This window comes from Notolepis coatsorum (genome assembly GCF_963971535.1).
Source record: "Notolepis coatsorum genome assembly, chromosome: 15".
NCBI lineage: Eukaryota > Metazoa > Chordata > Actinopteri > Aulopiformes > Paralepididae > Notolepis > Notolepis coatsorum.
In genome coordinates, this window is record NC_140179.1 from 55,254,064 (window position 1) to 55,260,063 (window position 6,000).

A 6,000-nucleotide genomic window follows, 5' to 3' on the forward strand; every position below is an offset into this window, starting at 1 on the left:
CTATACAGATTGTTATTTGTGACTTTGACTATAGAATGTTATTTGTGACTTTGACTATACAGAATGTTATTTGTGACTTTGACTATACAGAATGTTATTTGTGACTTTGACTATACAGAATGTTATTTGTGACTTTGACTATACAGATTGTTATTTGTGACTTTGACTTTACCGAATGGTATTTGTGATTTTGACTATACAGAATGTTATTTGTGACTTTGACTATACAGAATGTTATTTGTGACTTTGTCTACAGATTGTTATTTGTGACTTTGTCTATACAGATTGTTATTTGTGACTTTACCGAATGGTATTTGTGACTTTGACTATACAGAATGTTATTTGTGACTTTGACTTTACCAAATGGTATTTGTGACTTTGACTATACGAATGTTATTTGTGACTTTGACTATACAGAATGTTATTTGTGACTTTGACTATATAGAATTGTATTTGTGACTTTGACTACATAATGTTATTTGTGACTTTGTCTATACAGATTGTTATTTGTGACTTTGACTATACAGATTGTTATTTGTGACTTTGTCTATACATAATGTTATTTGTGACTTTGACTTTACCGAATGGTATTTGTGACTTTGACTACATAATGTTATTTGTGACTTTGTCTATACAGATTGTTATTTGTGACTTTGTCTATACAGAATGGTATTTGTGACTTTACCGAATGGTATTTGTGACTTTGACTATACAGAATGTTATTTGTGACTTTGACTATACAGAATGTTAATTGTGACTTTGTCTATACAGAATGTTATTTGTGACTATACAGAATGTTATTTGTGACTTTGACTATACAGAATGTTATTTGTGACTTTGACTATACAGATTGTTATTTGTGACTTTGACTTTACCGAATGGTATTTGTGACTTTGACTATACAGAATGTTATTTGTGACTTTGACTATACAGAATGTTATTTGTGACTTTGACTATACAGAATGTTATTTGTGACTTTGTCTATACAGATTGTTATTTGTGACTTTACCGAATGGTATTTGTGACTTTGACTATACAGAATGTTATTTGTGACTTTGACTTTACCGAATGGTATTTGTGACTTTGACTATACAGAATGTTATTTGTGACTTTGACTATACAGAATGTTATTTGTGACTTTGTCTATACAGATTGTTATTTGTGACTTTACCGAATGGTATTTGTGACTTTGACTATACAGAATGTTATTTGTGACTTTGACTTTACCGAATGGTATTTGTGACTTTGACTATACAGAATGTTATTTGTGACTTTGACTATACAGATTGTTATTTGTGACTTTGACTATACAGAATGTTATTTGTAACTTTGACTATATAGAATTGTATTTGTGACTTTGATTATACAGATTGTTATTTGTGACTTTGTCTATACAGATTGTTATTTGTGACTTTGTCTATACATAATGTTATTTGTGATTTTGACTTTAGCGAATGGTATTTGTGACTTTGACTACATAATGTTATTTGTGACTTTGTCTATACAGATTGTTATTTGTGACTTTGACTATACAGATTGTTATTTGTGACTTTGTCTATACATAATGTTATTTGTGACTTTGACTTTACCGAATGGTATTTGTGACTTTGACTACATAATGTTATTTGTGACTTTGTCTATACAGATTGTTATTTGTGACTTTGTCTATACAGAATGTTATTTGTGACTTTGTCTATACATAATGTTATTTGTGAATTTGACTATACAGAATGTTATTTGTGACTTTGCAGGGCAATTCCAGCGTTATTGATGTTACATTCGGAGAGAACATTGGAAACTTAACTTAACATTGACAAGGCATCGATTTGAATTGGAAGTATAATTTACACATTTTAGTTACACTTATTGAGATAAAGATGAGCCTGCAGTAAGAAATGTTTTGACCTTTTGGATTTTGAGATAGGTGACAAAATACACAGCGTTATGGATGTTACGGAAATTGACAAGTTTTTCGGACTCACTGAACACATGATGAAAACTCTGTGAATATCTTTTTCAAAGAATAACATGTTTACTATCACTTTGTAGGGAAGGGTTTGAGGTACCCAAAAAGCACATTCGGAAAACCTGGCATTTCCTCTCAAGGAATGAATCACAAAAAAGTGCCGTTATGGATGTTACATTTTTGCGTTATGGATGTTACACGTCTGAAATAGACAAAAAACACTATAAAATAGGGCTTTACCCACATGTGTTTGACTTCGGTGGACCATTTTGAGGGTCAAACCAGTCTGGATTCATGTTGTAGTCTGAAAAAATGCCAGGAAATGCTTCTTCTTCTTCTTATTTGAATTTCCGGCAGTGTAGACGCATCGTGGCGTATTACTGCCCTCCGCAATTCTTTGTATGGGCTCTTCGTCTTCTTCTACTTCACCTTCTTCTTCTTCTTCTACTGGACCCCGTCATCAACTACATTGTCCATTGGAGTGCAGCTAACGCTGCTACTTCCTGCCTGAGCCCCCCTCCGTGGGACCCTCCTTGCCCCCTGCGATCTTTTTCTGGGCTGCTTTTTCTGACCCTCGCAGCCCCCTCAGCCAATTCCCTAAGCACCACCTCCCAGTCCAGACCTTCCAATCCCAGATGTTGAACCGCTATCCTAACAATCATCTTCACCATCGCTGTTTTACCCTTAGCCTCTGCCATACCAGTAACTACCCCTGCCACGAAGGCCACAATACCTAATTTCTCCTCCCTTCCCCTCTCTCTTTCCACCTGCTCTACCCTCTCTGCCAAATGCCCTCCTTCAACCCCCTGCACCCTTTCTTGGCTGCCCTGTCCTACCCTGCTAACCGCCTCAGCATACGACAACTTACCCTCCCTTCTCACTCTCCGATCCGCGACCTCCTTCTTCATCACCTCACACCCCCTAAACGCTACACTATGCTCCCCACCACAACTACAGCACATCGGCTTCACTCCCTCTCCACACTTCCCATATTCATGTTCCCCACCACACCTAGCGCACCTCAGGCCCTTCCTACACGTGGTAGCTATATGGCCAAACTCAATGAGATCTTCTTCTTCTTCTTCTTCTTATTTGAATTTCCGGCAGTGTAGACGCATCGTGGCGTATTACTGCCCTCCACAATTCTTGCTTCGCCCAAACTTGAGAAAGTTTACACTCCTCTTCTTCTTCTTCTCATCTTCAAAACACATTTCTATCGTCTCTGTCTCCTTCTTCTCTGCTCCTCTTGTCATACAATCACAATACAAACATCATCTCCTCTCTTGGAGGGCCCCCCCCAAGAGGGGGAACCCTCCATCTCATCGCCAGAATTGTTGAATATATATAGAACACAAATGTTCTAGAATGTTCGATTATGACATCATACTGTGACATCACAAATGTTCTAGAATGTTTGATTATGACATCATACTGTGACATCACAAATGTTCTAGAAAGTTCTATTATGACATCATACTGTGACATCACAAATATTCTAGAATGTTCTATTATGACATCATACTGTGACATCACAAAAATCACAATTTTTGGTCCTAAATAGTTTCAAAATATCAGTCACTTCTGAAAATAAATTACAAAACGTTTTTGGAAAATAGCTCTTTATTTGATTAACATAAAAAAAATTGTTTTCTATACAGAGAACAGCAATATTAATATCGGTTAAATCAGAAAATGAGTTTTGGAGCAATTCCATGAAAATGTCAACCTCACCATGAAAAAGAAAGTTATAAAAAATCAAGTCCAATTTACTCTGCCTGGACTGGTTCAGAGAAATGGTATCTCCCTCTGTTATCCATGTGAGGATTGACGTGTTCACGAATCTGATCAAAACTGACCCAGGACTTGTCCTCTTTGGTTGGAAGTGCAGCGGTAAGCCTCCATAAGGGACATGGACATGTGGCATTTCTGAACCCTCTGCTTGACTCCTTCTCTTATGGTCACTGCATCCTTCATTCCTGGGGCCTGTCTTGAAATGTCGTCCCTGGAATAATACTCATTTACTTTCTGTTTGGTTTCATTTGGGGTTTCTGTGTTTTTTTGGGTGGGTTTCTTGTCACGATACTTGGCAAACAATAACAAATACACATGTAGGCTGAGCAGACGCAAGGGGGAGATGGCCGACAGCAGCCGATTAGCAGTAGGCTAACGTGGACACTGCTCTGCCTAGAACAATGTGTGAAAAAGTTGTGTCTGGAAATATGTTGGATTTTAATCAAACAAGGAGTCATAAAATACTTCTGATTTAAATCAAACAAAGGGGTCATAATCCGACTTAACAACACACATTTTTGATCGTGTTTTTGTCTATTTCAGACATGTAACATCCATGATGCAAACATTTTACATCCATAACAGCACTTTTTTGTGATTAATTCCTTGAGAGGAAATGCCAGGTTTTCCTGAATGTGCTTTTTGGGTACCTCAAACCCTTCCCTACAAAGTGATAGTAAACATGTTATTCTTTGAAAAAGATATTCACAGAGTTTTCATCATGTGTTCAGTGAGTCCAAAAAGCTTGTCAATTTCCGTAACATGCATAACGCTGTGTATTTTGTCACCTATCTCAAAATCCAAAAGGTCAAAACATTTCTTATTGCAGGCTCATCTTTATCTCAATAAGTGTAACTAAAATGTGTAAATTATACTTCAAACAAAGGGGTCATAATCGGATTTAACAACACACATTCGCAATGTAACATCCGTCACTTGCAATGTAACATCCATAACGGTAACATCCATAACACTTGTAAAGAATACAAAAAATAAGACCAGAATGACTAATTGTTGCTAATATGTCATCTTTATAAAAGTTAGCTTTGCTTAGGAAGTTTGGTTGACATTGCATTCCAGATGCATGTTTTATGACAACTTTTCCTGGAAAACGTTATGGATGTTACATTCGCTGGGCATTATAACAGCATGCTTCACCTGCCAATGGAAAGACACAACGTACATAATTGATTCACATATTGATACAACAGCCCTTCATAACCAAAGGTGAGGTTAGAAAAATATCTGTTGATTTTTTTTGACATTCTGGCCATTCAGAAAGTTAGGTTAATCGAAAAATACATTTTTACATCATTGTGTCTCCTCCTGTAGTGTGAAAAAATATGCATTCTCATAAATATTACGATCAAATCTATTTTGTACTTCAAAATATAGACCTTGATGATACATTTGAAATTGGTTTGGTTATGATCATGTTATTTACATTTTTTTATGGTGAGGTTGACATTTGCATGGAATTGCCCATATGGAGAACGGGACACGTGGAAGGCGTGTAGAGACACAAAGACAGTACAGTGCAGTGTGTACGACCGGACTGTGACCAAAAGAAAAGCCAGAGAACCGTGGAATGAGAACAGGTTTAACAGTTGTTTTATCCATCAAGAGGCCGTAGGACACGGCAAAGGTGAATCGGCGGGAATTAAAGCATGACTTGCAAAATGGGTTTCCCATCAGAGAGAGAGAGAGAGAGAGAGAGAGAGAGAGAGAGAGAGAGAGAGAGAGAGAGAGAGAGAGAGAGAGAGAGAGAGAGAGAGAGAGAGAGAGAGAGAGGGAGGGAGATAGAGAGAATGAGGGATAAGCGCTATAAGTTAGTAGAGGAAAAAATCCAGTATTCTGGGAGCTTATGACCAGCAAAAATGTACAGATACAGATAGTTCATTCAATTGGAAAAAAAACACTGCACTTGTCAAGATCGAATTTTGTAACCATTATTCTGTGCAATTTTGGGCTCCAACATTTTGGTTTTGTCATTGATTGACTGATCACTGGATGTCTGGGGTCCGTGTAGGAAAGATGGGTCACCTTGCAGCAGACCACATCTCCACGTGTGGAAACCCCACATCTGTGTTTAGTCTCGTACAACGCAGTCAAGTAACAGGTGTGAGCCCATAGGTATGCTGTAGGTTAAAAGCATAGGAACGGATTTTAGCATTAAAGATGCACTCCGCTGTTTAAAAGCTGTCACCACATTGTATATAGCGTAACTCGTCTGCTTTTTTGAA